The 15,174-nt window shown below is 34.8% G+C and overlaps 1 protein-coding gene across 24 annotated transcripts in view; it reads right to left on the bottom strand.

Moving 5' to 3' along the window:
* ARHGAP32 (Rho GTPase activating protein 32) overlaps positions 1-15,174 on the bottom strand; it is a 319,968-nt gene that overhangs the window by 58,171 nt on the left and 246,623 nt on the right. The window contains exon 1 of one of the 24 annotated variants that reach the window (XM_012772283.3): positions 1,043-3,187. The exons of the other annotated variants lie outside the window; for them this stretch is intronic. The gene's annotated coding sequence lies outside the window, so the exon portion shown is untranslated. Of the gene's footprint in view, positions 1-1,042; positions 3,188-15,174 lie in introns of those variants that run through there. 24 annotated transcript variants of the gene reach the window in all.

The raw sequence follows: 15,174 nt of genomic DNA, 5'->3' as shown, positions 1-15,174 counted from the left end.
TGGTAAGGAAGGATACATACATACAAACATGATGTCACTTTCTAGTTCTTCCTTCTATAATTTTCTTAAATGTAAACTTAACCTAAGAAATTTTAGGTTTCTGCTCTCTTCTACTGAATACCAGATAGTACTATGCAATACTTTCTTTTTTTTAAAATTTAGTTTTGAATCATTATGATATAAGCAATAGATGCTTTAAAAAAGGTGACTATGATAAAGAGCTCTAAATTCTGAAATTCCCCGACTTGTGGCTTTAGAAAATTAAAAATATTGACATCATTTAAGCAACAATCCTGAAAAGAAAAATGTTCCGACTTCTTAACAGGGCTGATTTATGGTTCAGAAAATTCTTATCTCCCTGTTATTTTAATGGAAACCATTTACCCTTAAGGTCTAAAAAAGCACCATATAAATAAGGAATATTACCATAGTGGTAAAATCTCTGAGAGTTAACACAAAATACGTTATGGATGGACATGGTTATCTTTACTAAGATCCTTCAATGAAGGTGGGGAAAGCACTGTACTTGAAAGGAAAAGGGCAAAAGGGTTACTTCCTTATGCTAATTTAAGCAGCCTCTTTATATAGTCCACCAAATTCCTTTTAAGTTAATCAGCATTGCCTATTTCCATTAATCAGTAATTGCAATATTATTAACCCATCAGGAAAATTTTTTTAAAATATGATAGATACTGGTTGCCTAAGAAATAAAGGCATGTTTTTTTAACCATGAAAACTTTTGTTATATTAATCCCAAATCTAGAAAACATTAAGGAATAAGCTTGGAAATAAGAGAAAAATAGGTATTTCCTGAAACTGACTCAGAAAATAATACCTATGTGGTACAATCAACACAATCGTACTTAAACCTCTCTATAAACATGAAAAATATTAATGCTCAATTATTCAATCTCTAGATAATTAAAAAATTAAAAGCAACCAAGATAACATATGCCTAAATAGAATCTAAAAATAGTTTCAGTGACATATTCTAAATGCTATTTGAGTTAAATATTTGAATAACTGATTGAGATCTCCTTACCTCTTGCTGTGGTACAAGTTTTAGGACCAATATTTAAAACTATTCCAAATGACTGTATTTATCAGTAGACTCGTCAGGATACAATAGCTCTGCATTCCACGCAAACATGTAGCAAATGATTCATAATCACGATGGCTCAGACCTTATCCACACAGGCTAACTTCAAGCCAGTCTTCACAGCACTTTTAGGTTCTAGCTCTTGTTTTTTCAGAGCCCCCTCTCAGCTGCACTTTTCTTGGCCCAGTTTTCAGTCAGGTCTGTGGTGAAGCCAAGCAAGCCTGCTGGCGTGTGGGAGAGCTCTGTCTTCAGGAGCTTAATCCTCTCTCCGCACGTACTGCTTTGCAACTCCACAGAAATGCCCAGCCTCACTCACACTTGCAGAACAGGCTTTACCAGTATAGCCCCACCCATCATCCCCACACAGGTGAGCACTTCCTGCTCAGAAAACACGCATGTGCAAGTGAGACTGAAATAGCTTTTAAAAGATACTTATGAAAGATATTTATCTTTCATCTTTTAAAAAGTTACTTACTATTTGGTTGCTTATATTTGCTAAGTAGATGGGAGACAGTGTATTCAATGAAAATGATGGCACTTTGGGCCCCAATTAAACAAGGAAAGTAATTGATCAAATAGGAAGTATTGCCAGTAAAAGACTGATTCATTAAACTAACAGCAACATGCTAAGAAAACAAACATTTTAATCTTTGCTGATATTGACCTGTAATTGTTATTCCACTAACACATTTTTTTAAAGTATCAATTTACACAGTCTTTGTGTGAAAAATTCAGAGAAAAATCTCTTGTGCAACTAGGGAAAAAATTTAAAAAGTTTCTTCAGAATTGAAAAACCATGATTAAACAAATTTTCCTGCGTATGAGGTCCTCCTCCACACACTGTCCAGGTGTTAAATATGTAACTCTCCTTCACCTGTCCCAAGAAGTCCCAAGGCACTTCTTTTCTTCTACTAGAAACATTCATCAGCAAAAGTGAAAATCTTTGGCAACCATTCTTAAACTAGCACCCAATCTCAATTTGTGACTTTTTAAAGCATTATTATTTATTTGCATAAGTGAAATATAAATATTGAGGAGATTCAATACTTATACTAAATAACAGTACTGAGTTTTGCCAATCCAATTAAAATTACTTGATGAAATAAATGAGCTGGAAAATATTGACACATTTTCTGTTCCAAATGACTTTTTACTAATACCAACATAATTCTACCTTTAGATATGTATGGTTTACAAAATAATGTTACAGCACTCTGTGCCAGACACAATTTCAAAGTACTTAAAAATATTCTTCATCCTAATCCTATGAAGTTGATTCTATCATTATCCCATTTTATAGATGAGGAAACCGAGGGCAGAGAGATTAGGCAATTTGCCAAGGTCACACAAGTAGTGACTGGCAAAAGAGGAGACACTCAGGAAGTATTCATCAGGGACTCTAACAAAATCTTCTGCTGTTGACTGAATTCATTGTTCCCTTCCTCTTTGAACTTACCTCTGAATACAAAATTGTTGATAAATGGTAGGCCACAATAAGAGAAACAATGAATTAACATGATTATATAAGAAAGACCATAGAGAATTCCAATATGTGATGGGAACAAAACATGTCAATTTTTACCAAAACAGAACAGCTGTGTATTTATGGATTTTGTTGAAAAGGAAATGAAGCTCTTAAAATTTATTCATATTGGAGAAGGCAAAGCCACTCTTCTTTAATTTTCAATGGAAAACACCCTTCCCTCCCAACCCTTTCTGTAGTTAGTACTAAGGACAGAAAGGGAGGGCAAGAGAAAGAGGAAGAAAAGAGAAAAAGGAGAAGGGGTGGGGAATGAGAAGTACATACTGTATTATAGAAAAGCCATTTTTGGAATACTTCAACAATCCACAGTCTCTCATATTACCTAACATAAAAGCACAGATAGGAATAACTAAATTCTACAATAGTTTGCCTGAGTGTGGGAGAATTACAGAATTAATGATAATAACTTTCACCTGAAACCCAAAAGGCGCACTCCGTCTGTGGTCCCCAAGCGCAGAGGCCCCGGACCAGCGCCAGTCAGTGGGAGACAGGCAGCTGCGGGGCGGGGACGGGCGAGCCAGAGGAGCTTCATCTATCTTTACTGCCACTCCGCATCCCTCCCCCACCCCTCCCTCAGTCCCATGCTCCCCAACACCCCCCACCCCAGCTCCCACGTGGAAAAACTGTTTTCCACGTGAAGCTGGAAGTTGGGGATCGCTACTCTATGTCACATAAAAATATGTGGTAAGATAATGAGTGAATGCAGAAACTGGTGAATTTAGAGTAAGGTTTGTCTCTAGTTCATTGTATTGTAATAACGTCGATTTCCTGGTTTTGATAATGTACTATATAGTTACATAAGATGTTACAACTGGGAGAAGTTGAGTGATGACAACTTCTTCTGAGATTAATTATTTCAAAATAAAATGTTTAAAAAGTATGGCTAATTGAAAAGCATTATGCTGTATCATCTAGTGACTGCATACATGCAGGAGCCCTCAAACTACGGCCCTCGGGCCATATGCGGGTGTTTTTGCCCATTTGTTTTTTTACTTCAAAATAAGATATGTGCAGTGTGCATAGGAATTTGTTCATAGTTTTTTTAAAACTACAGTCCAGCCCTCCAACAGTCTGAGGGACAGTGAACTGGGCCCCTGTTTAAAAAGTCTGAGGACCCCTGGTATATGGCATAGAAGTCATTTGTCATTTTTCTCTCATATTTAACAAAAAGTTTGGAGGCTATCCCCCTGTGAAGAACCAAGATGTATCTTTGTGTGGGTGGGAAAGACAACAAGAGAATTTTTGTTGGAAAATTGGAAACTGGAAAGGCAATAGCTACATTCCGATCATTCTATTATAAAAATTATCTATATGATTTGCAGATATACTATAGTATATAACCAAATACACTGTGTGTGTGTGTGTATATATATATATATATATGTTGTATATAATCAACATAAGCCCAAATTGGCTCACTTCTCACTCCCTTCACAGTTACTTTGTCTTAGTCACCACCATCTCTTGCCTGGCTCACTCTAATAGCCACTGCTAGCCTCTCTTCTTCCACCCATGTCCTCTCCTATTCTTAACACAGAAACCAAAGTGATCCTATTAACAAGGTCAATCAGATTGAACAACAGCTCTGCTCAAAACCTTCTACTGCCTTCCCAACAAATTCTAAATAAAAGCCAAAATCCCATCCAGCAGAGACTGTCACAGGAAAAAAAAAAAAAAAAAAAAAAAAAAAAAAAAAAAAAAGCCAAAATCCCTATACTGGCACCAGGCCCCAAAGAAGATATGATCCCTGTCTCCTCTTGAACTTATCTCTTCACTCACTTTGCTCTAGCCAACCTGGCCTTCCTGCTGACCCTTTAACAGGCCAGACGTACACCTAGCTCGGTATCATTACATTCGCTGTTCCCTCCTTGCAAAGCTCTTCCCCCAAATGTGCAAATCTCCCCTCCTTATCTCCTTCGGGCCTTTGCTCAAAAGTAACCTTCTAATGAGCCCTTCTTCCCTGACTACCCTACTCTGCTTTGAAATTATAACCCAACAGGGACCACATCCCAGCACTTCCTGGTCTGTACTGCTTTCTCAGTTTTATTTTTCTCCATAGCACTTATCTATCATACTAATATATATTTTATTTGTTGGTTTACCTCTCCTTCCTCTTATCACATGTGAATAGAAATACCAAAATGGCAGAATCTGTCTGTTGTATTCACTGTTTTAGCCATGACACTTAGTATGCACTCAATAAATTCTTGATCAATGAATGAATGAATACTGAAAATGCCAAAAAATGGAAGTATCTTTACTTAGCACAAACACAGGAGAGATAAGGGGCCCACTCCTAGCACTGGCTTAAGGGGATATCGGAGTTTAAGAAATATTTTTGACAACTTTAATGGAAATTGTTCACATTTACAGTTATCAATCAAGAACTGTTTTGGAGCATTAATCATGTATACAGGATGCAAATTAATATAAAATATTACAATAGAATATCTGCCCGCAAGCAAAACCAGGTAGGTGGGGCAGTGAATGATCAAACTCTATATGAGAGAAATCATTGCCATACACTATTTCCAAGTGAGTGCTACAAACAATAGCTACTGTAGCTGAAATGTACCTAGGATCAGTATCATCAACAATTACCTGGGAGACTGTTAGAAAGAAATGCAGAACTTTAGGCCCCAGCCTCGATCTACTAAATCATGATCTACAGCCTAAAAAATCTCTCAGGTCAACTGAATGCACATTCATGTTTGCAAAGTATTGGCCTAGGGAAGCTTCACAAAAGGCATGGTAAATCATTTCAGGCAGGAGAAAGATCACAGGCAAGGGAAAAGGAAAGCTCAAGGTATTTTGAGAGGAGAGTAAGGAAACATGTTACTAATGCTGCATATGGGTAAGAAATGGGAAAAAAAGAGGCCACAAAGATAAGTCAGTTTCAGTATTTGTGGATCATCTTAAATTCTAGACTACAGATTTTGCACGTAATTCTGGCACAGAGGGAAATTACCTAGGTTTCCTGAAGGGAAGTATTACATGATAAAAATTGTATTCTAAAATTTTAATTTAGTAGTAAATATTAGGATGGAGTAATTCAGCTGGCATTAATCACATATCCATTGAATATTCATCCTGTGGGAGAGATAAAGATGAATGAGACATATTTGCCATCTGTGAGGGAAGTACAATTTAGTGAACAAGTGAAATAACTGCTAAGAGATTTGACCAGGGGTAGAGAGGAGATGCAGTTAGGGAGAGATGGGTTAGGGAAATGTTCGTGGAAGTAGTGGGCTCTGGCCTGAGTCTTGAAATATAGGAAGACTTCAACTGACAAAACGGGGAAAAGGGCATTTCAGGCTGTAGGAATAGCAGTAGCAAAGGGAAAGCTCTGGAACCACGTGCTATGTTCAGACAACGCAGAAGTAGATTCCAGTTGAGTACACAGGGACTACAATAGGAGAATGGAAAGGAAGGAAGGTTGGAATGCCATACTAAAACAGAGTTTGGAGTTATGTTTTATATATAAGGGGAACAACTGAAAGATATTTTCTTAATTAAAGAAGCATTAGAAAAGATGATGGCTGAAAATAAAGTCTACAAATTAAGTAAGTTTCTATAAGCAATTCTCTTTAGTCTCAGTTTAATCCATCTTTTACTTGAGTGTCTGTTCTCATATAGGCCTTATGGAAATTCAAATTCATTTTTATTTACTTCTATTGTAATAAAAGCAAAAAGAATTAAAGTTTTGTTTTGAGAGAGAACAATAAACTTTATCTCTATTCAGTGTTCTATAATGGGCAGAATTCTGGGTTTTGAGTTAATTAATCACACATGAGTTAATCCATGTCAAGCACTTGGTACAGTGCCTGGCACACAGTAAAGACTGCATAAGTAAATGTTAGCTAAGATTACTATCAGGTGTCAGAAGATCTGAATAAGTCCTAGTTGTGAAACTTCAGGCAAGTGCCTTAAGCTATCTGAGTCTCAGTTACTCCATTTGTTAAAAAATGGGATAGAAATACATTTTCTATTCCTACTGACCTCATAAGGGCTATACCAAGATTTAAGTCCAACTTAAACAATGGAAATACAAGTATTCATAAACTCTAAAGCATTTTACAAATATATGGTATTACATATTTTCTAATTGTTTTTCCCTGATGTAGACTAAGAAAGTATTACCTTGATCTATCCTTTACAACGTATTCAAGGGGAAGCTTCCCAAGGCATTCTAGTACTTCAGGACTCCTTTGCCTCTTACATCAATGCCTTTTAGGGTACTGACTTTAATATCTGATTCTTACACTATTACCTCCATGTAAGCATATGTTTAGTGGGAGAATTATTCAATACTCTAAACAAGGTAAGTACAAATATAGACCTCTCTTATTTGATATATAAATGTGTGATCTTTTTATACTAAAATGACATGCAAAGAAACATAGCTATGAAGGAGCAAAAAGTGCTAGAAACTCAAAAAAAGAGAAAATAGAAATAAGCAAGAGGAAGCAAATGAAAAATTTTTAAAAAACTAATTACGTAAAACCACAAGTAAAATTTCAAAAAAAGCAGGATACTAGAGGACCAGTTTCCTAAAAGAACACTACAAGAATTTTATTTCAAAATTATGCTATAAATTCAAATTGACTTGTTACCTTATACATTACTTCTTACATAAATAAAAGGATTTCAGCAGAGTTATATCTAATTTCTAAGCCTTCCCCCCAAATGAAAGCCTCAGCTATTTCTATGTAGGTGGCTAACCAAAAAAACCAAAAAATCCATTATCATCAAAAAAGATGACAAAAATGTATGACACAAACTCTATTTAAGTGATCGTCCAAAGAGGCTCCCTCCCTCCCACATGGTCCCATGAAAACTACTGTAATTAATTTGTTTCAGAAATATACTGTGAAATATTGGCACACAGATTTATATCAATAAATAACAGCTTAAGTATCTATATAAACTAAACAGATCTAGTTTCTGACATTCATGAATTTAAATAACATAGTAGATAAACATAAATCAATAAATAATAGCAGTTGACATTTACTAAGTGCACAGGCATCTTAAATGCCTTATCCCCAATCTTCAAAAGAAATCTTGCCTTACTTTTTAGATAAGGAAATTGAAAATCAGAGAAACCAAATGATGTACACCAAGAAAGAAAAAAGTGGCATAGGGATTAAAACCTAAGGTTGTCTGAGCTTTTGTCCCTTGAACTGTGCTGCATACATAAATCAAATACCTACATTAAAATCCATTGTCACAAAAGTGCCTATTTTATGGGGTGATGGTGATATAGCATCTCTTGTATTTTCCTAGATAGAGCTGGAACCCATTCTACTAAGTGAAGTATCCCAAGAAGGGAAAAATAAGCGCCACCTGTACTCACTAGCAAATTGGTTTCACTGGTCAACACCTAAGCACACATACAGGAATAACATTTATGGGGCATCAGGCAGATGGGAGGGGGGAGGAGGGGATGGGTATATACATACATAATGAATATGATGTGCAGCATCTGGGGGATGGACACGTTTGAAGCTCTGACTGGAGGGGGAAGGGCAACATATGTAACCTAAACATTTGCACCCCCATAATATGCAGAGAAAAAAAATACATATATTAAAAAAGAAGGATCCCTTGGATAGGGTGGAGTTAAGGGGAGATTTTAATTTATTTTTTCAAAATTTACAAAGTAATACATATTCATTGTAAGGATTTAAATACAGAAACAAATAGAGAAAAAAATAAAATGTCTCTTACTATCTCCATAATCCCATTATCATTTTGGGTTAGGTATATATCCTTCTAGATCCTCTTCTATGAATTTATAATGAGATTATACTGTGCTGTGACTTTCTTTTTCATTTAACAATACATCAGAGAAAAAACTTCCCAGGTTAGTAGTACATAGACCTCTACTTTCTTTTTGTTGCAAAGTATTTTATGGTATAGAAGTACCAAAAGTATTTCCAAAATATGATTTCCAACATTTGAGTATTAAACTAATGCTGCAAAGAATATTCACCTGGATGGGAAGAACATAAAAAAATGTAAAGTGACCAATTCAAAAATGGCAAAGGACTTAAATAGACATTTCTCCAAAGGAAATATACAAATAGGCAATAAACATATGAAATGCTCAACATCAATACATTTCTGTATGATCACTACCTGGATCAATATATCATTACCAGTACTCCAGAACCCTCTTCCTGCCCATCCCACTTATTAGCTCCTCTCTCCTCTCCAAAGGCAACTGGTGTACTAAACTAGAACAGCAAAGAACAGTCTTGGACTCTTGGGATTTTGAACTCTATATACTTATGTATCAAATTATACAGTACATGTATCAGGCTTTTTCCCTCAACATTTATTTTTGTGAGATTCATCCTTGTTATTACATGTAGCTGTAACTCATTTGTTTTTGTTGTTGTAGCAGAATCTATTAAATGTATACAGACTTTATTTATTCCACCATGCATATAACCTTGAGTTTTTTCAGTTTTTTGACAAATAGAAATAAAGCTGCTATGACAGTATATGACTCCTAGTCCATGTACATGAATTTCTATATATATCTAAGACTGGAACTGCTGGGTTATAGGGTATGCATGTCATCATTAGTAGATAACACCAGACAATGATTGTCTCAAATTATACTGCCATTAGCAGTGTATAGGAATTTCCATTGATCTACATCCTTGCCAACTTGTAATATTGTTACTCTTAAATTTTAACCATTCTAGTGGGTGTGCACTGGGGAACCAATAAGGCTTTAATTTGCATTTCCCTTAAGACTAATGATGTTGAACATCTTCTCATATGCTTATTGAACATGCTGGATATTTGTTATGAAGTATCTCAATTTTCAATGATTTAAAAAAATCAGTTTATCTGTCCTTTTCTTATTGATTCTTTACATACTCTACTTACGAGACCTTTGTCAGATACATGTTCTGAAAACATCTTTCTTACCCTGTGAGCTGCCTTTTCACTACCTTGATAGTATATTATGATGAAGTCCTAAATTTTAATTAAGTTTAATCATTAAGCTTTTCAGTTATGATTAACACTTTATGTACAACCCAAGGTCATGAAGATATTCTACTGCATTATCCTCTACAAGTTTTGTTTCACTCTTCACATACAGATTTGTAATTCTTCCAGAATTACAACTCCATTTGTATGGGGTTAAATAAGGATCAGGTTTCTCCTTTTTTTTATATTTAGATGTCCAGTTGACACAGCACCCATTACGGAAATGACTGCCCTTTGATACCATCTTGCAGTTCTACCTCTGACATAAATCAAGTATTTATATATCTACAGGTTTGTTTCTGGACTCCATTCTGTTCTATCGATCTATTTTTCTTTCCTTCCTTCTATACCAGTGCTTTAATTAATGAAGTTTTTACAAGAAATCTTGATATCTATTACAGTAAGCTTCCTACTTTTTTGTTCTTCAAAATTGTCTTGGGTATTCTGGGCTCTGCATTTTCACATAAATTTTATAATCAGCCATCAATTTCCATGACAATCCGAATTCCAGGCTTGAGGCATTATCAATAGCAGCTCTGCCCCATTGGGCTCTGACTTTCAATCATGGTGACCCCAGCACCGTGACGTCTGATACTCCATCAGCAGATACCCTAGCAAAATAAAGTCCCCATGTGCTGGGGTCACCCTCTGGACTTCCTTCTTCTACTTCAGCTTAGCTCAGTATTGCTTACCGCTTTATTAACCCCTCCAATGATTCAAAGAAATATTTTTATATTTCTGTCCATTTTTTAACTGTTCTCAGGGAAAGGTTTGCCTAAATCCCTAGTCAGAGGTTTGTGCCTCAAAAGCAGGCTTTTCTTTTCTCTTTTCTCCCACTCCTCCTTTTTCTCTTTTCTCCCTCTCTTCTATTCCTCCATCATGCACTCCCCTTTTTGTTTCCTTCTGGTGGAAAAAGTGGATAATGGGGAATTCCAGCATGGACATTGCAAAAAAGACCAAATATTGATCCTGGAAATGAGAAATATGAGAATTAAAGAATTTATTAAGCATGATTAAGAGAAGACTATACATAATAGAGAGAAGAATCACTGAACTTGAAGACAGGTCAACAGAAAGTAGTCAAACGAGAGAGGGGAAGCGAGGAGAGGGAAGGGGAGGGGAGGGGAGGGGAGAAGAGAACACAATGAAAAAAAAACAGAACAGAGTTCAAGATCTACAAGACAATATCAAAGAATGTAACTGATGTGCAAAGGAGAAGAGAGAGAGAGAATTGGACAAAAAGAAATATCTGAAGAGAAAATAGCCAAAAACATCAAAAACTTTAAGAAAGATATCAATAAATAGATCCTCAGTGAACTCCATAAACATAAAGAAAACATGTGCTTTCCCTCCATTTTCACCCACCTTGACCTCATGTTCTTCCATCAAACCATGCCCTATAGTGAGTGAACAAAATGCTAATTTCTTATAGATAAGTTTCCACCTGTCTTCCTCTTTTCTTTCCTTTCTTTCTCTCTCAAATTCTTATGTTCTTTTTCTTACGGTACCATGGATACTTGCTATCTTGGTCAAGACATGGTGACTCATTAATTTTATATCTATATCACAATTGAACATACTAAGAACATTAAGAACAGTTTCAAAAGAAAAAATTGGGAGGGAAATGGGCATTTATTGAAACCTTAAAATCTGTACCCCCATAATATGCCGAAATAAAAAAAATAAAAATAAATAAATAAAAACCTGATTAAAAAAAAAAAAAGAAAAAATTTTCCATTACCCTTGTTGTGTAATAGTATAGGGAGCTTTAAATTTTTAGTTTCAAACTATAGCTGCATCTTTCAGATTTGGCATCTAACAGTGACAGATGGCAATGTTAAAAATAAATAGAACATTCAAGTTGTTTATACTGTAGGCAAAGACAGTTCTAAAGTGTGAAACAAGCCCAAGGCAGAATGAATTCACATCATTCTTTTCAAAATGTATTAAGAATGCACATTTCCCTAAGCAAACTCTGCAATGCTGCTTATAAAAGAAACAATATTAGCTTTTGAAGGTGTGCTTGTTTTTTAGATGTCATTACTAATTTAGAATTAATAATGCCATGCAGGTCTAAGAATAGAAACATATTTTTCAGAACTATCAATAACTGATTAATTTCCCAGTAACTAAATGCTTCTGGAGGTTATCACTGTTAAAAGTATCACTTCATCATTCAAAATGTGAGAAAGTATTTTAACAGTTTATTTTAAGGCCAATATTAAGCTAAGTTTTCACAATTCAGTTTATAGTACATTTCTGGGTCAAAATTACCAAAGATGTGATTTAATAACTAATAAAAGTTAAGCTTACTCCACAGAAGGATGGGTAAAAATAATGTGTAAGAAAGCGCAGTAAATTTTTGATGTTGAATTTTAGTAATTTCAAAATAGTGACCATAAAAACCCATGATCATCATCTCAATAGATGAATAAAAAGCCTGTGAAAAAAATCCAACACCCTTTTCATGACAACACTCAACAAACTGGAAATACACGGGAGGGAACATTCTCCACTTGGTAATAGGCATCCATGAAACCTCCATAGCTAACATCTTAGTCAATGGTAAAAGAGTGGATGCTTTCTCCTAAGATCAGGAATAAGACCTGGATGCTTGCACTAGAGACTTCTATTCATCACTGTATTAGAGCTTTTCACCAGGGCAACTGGGCAAGAAAAAAATAATGAATTGATTGAAAAGGAAGAAATAAAAAAAAAATCTCTATTCACAGATGACATGATCTTATATATAGAAAATCCCAAAGAATTCATTAAAAAACTATTTGAACTAATGAAGTTCAGCAAGGTTTCAAGACACAAGATTAATATACAAAAATTATATTTCTAAGCACTTGTAAAGAATAAGAAAATGAAATTAAGAAAATTCCATTTACAACAGCATCAAAAAGAGTTGAATAGTTAAAAATAAATGCAACAAAAGATATATAAAAGTTATATTCTGAAAACTAGAAAACACTGAAAGAAATTAAATATCTAAATAAATAGAAAAACAACCCATGTTCAGGGATTGGAAGACTTAATATTGTTCAGATGGTAACACTTCCCAAACTGACCTCCAGATTCAGTACAGTCCCTTATCAGAATTCTAGCAGACATTGTGGAAACTGACAAGTTGATTTTTAAAATTCACATGGAATTGCAAGTGACCCATAAAAGCCAAATGAACCCTTAAAAAGAAGAATATAATAGGACTTATACTTCCCCATTGCAAAACTTACTATGAAGTAATAGTAATCAAGACAGTGTGGTACTAGCATAAGAAAAGATATAGATCAATGAAAGAATCGAAAGTCCAGAAATAAACCCATGTGTCTAAGGTCAATTAATTTTTTACAAGGGTGTCAAAACAATTCAATGGGGAAGGAATAATCTTTTCAACAAAAAGTACTGCAACAATTGAATAACCACATGAAATCAAACCTCTGCCTCACATAATACATAACAATTTACTTAAAAAATGTATCACAGGCCGGGCGGTGGCTCATGCCTGTAATCCTAGCACTCTGGGAGGCTGAGGCGGGCAGATTGCTCAAGGTCAGGAGTTCAAAACCAGCCTGAGCGAGACCCCATCTTTACCATAAAAATAGAAAGAAATTAATTGGCCAACTAATACATATATATATACATACATACATATATATATATATATATATATATATATATATATATGTATATATATATATATATATCAGCCGGGCATGGTGGCTCATGCCTGTAGTCCCAGCTACTCGGGAGGCTGAGGCAGGAGGGTCGCTTGAGCCCAGGAGTTTGAGTTTGCTGTGAGCTAGGCTGACGCCACGGCACTCACTCTAGCCTAGGCAAGAAAGCAAGACTCTGTCTCAAAAAAAAAAAAATGTATCATAAACTAACATGTAAGATCTAAAACTAAACCTCTTAGAAGAAAATATAGGAGTAAATCTTCATGACTTTAGATTAGTCAAGGTCTTCTAAAATAAGGCACCAAATGCATAAGCAACAACAAAAAAATAAATGAGACTTTGTCAAAATTAAAAAACTTTTATGCTTCAATGGATAACATCAAGAAAATGAAAGACAACCCACAAAATGGCTGAAAATATCTGTAAATCATTATTATCTGATAAAGGACTCCTATTTACAATATATTTACAATTATTTACAACTCAATAATAAAAAGACAAATAGCACAATTAAAAAATAGGCAAAGGATATGAATAGACATTCCTCCAAAGAAGACAAATGGTCAACAAGCACATATAAAGACACTCAACATTACTGGCCATCAGGGAAATGCAAATCAAAACCACAATGGATATCACTTCACACCTAAGATGGCAATAATCAAAAAATTCCAAGTGTTGTCAAGGATATGGAGAACTGGAACTCTCACACGCTGCTGGTAGAATCATAAAATGGTGCAGTTGTGCCAATGGTACATCTGGCAGTTCCTCAAAAGATTAAACAGAGCTACCACATGACTCAGCAATTGCAGTCCTAGACATATACCAAAAAGGGATAAAAACATACATCTACAGAAAAACTTGTACACATAGCAGCCAAAAATGGAAACAACCCTAAATGAACAAATAAAATGTGGTATATACATACAGTGAAATATCATTCAGCCACTTTCTTTCTTTTTTTTTTTTTATGGAATTAGCACCGTGGATACTCGCCATTTTTTAAAAAAAGGAATGATATATTGATACATGCTACAGCATGGATGAACCTTGAAAACATTATGCTAAGAAGACGATCACAAAAGACCATATATTATCATTCCATTTTTACAAAATGTCTAGAATAGTGAAATCTACAGAGACAGAAAGTAGATTAGTGGAGGTCTGGGAGGAGGAGAGCAGTGTCTGCTAATGGATAAGAGCTTTCTCTATGCAGTGATGAAGGTGTTCTAAAATTATTAGTAGTAGTGGCTGTACAACTCTGTGAATATACTAAAAAATAAAAAACCCACTGAACTATGTAATTTAAAAGGGCAAATTGTATGGCATGTGAATTATATCTCAATAAAGCTATGTTTTTTAAAGTTACTGATGCTGTATTTAAAAAAAGAAATCTACAGTCATCACAATTATTAATACTAATGAACATTTACCAGGCAAGTACCCGTTGAGGAAGTCTTTTTAATAAGCTTACTGAAAGAAGGATAAAATTGTCTTAAAAAGAACTAAGAATCCTGGCTCAAGTGGAACTGCAAAGAACACTGTTTTGAAGTATTTTCTCTACCAAGCAATAAAGTTTGTCTAAAATAAATAAATTCCTATGAGAAAAATGGAAACAATGACTCACTAACCTTTTATGAAGAAATAAGCTTTGAAAAGGGTTACTACTCTATAAATACTAATAAGCAGAGATTGTTTGATATATGCTTTGGGAGCAGAAGTAGAAAAACACTAAATAAATAAAGAATAAATTTTTTTTCCCTAACTCTTACATTCAAGTCCTAAGATTATAAAATATTTTAAGGAAAACAATTCAAATAAATTCTGAGGCCCAGAAATTGTTC

Source organism: Microcebus murinus, chromosome 4, assembly GCF_040939455.1.
Source record: "Microcebus murinus isolate Inina chromosome 4, M.murinus_Inina_mat1.0, whole genome shotgun sequence".
NCBI lineage: Eukaryota > Metazoa > Chordata > Mammalia > Primates > Cheirogaleidae > Microcebus > Microcebus murinus.
The sequence above is the reverse complement of the archived record's forward strand: the minus strand, read 5'-3'. Positions and strand labels throughout refer to the sequence as shown.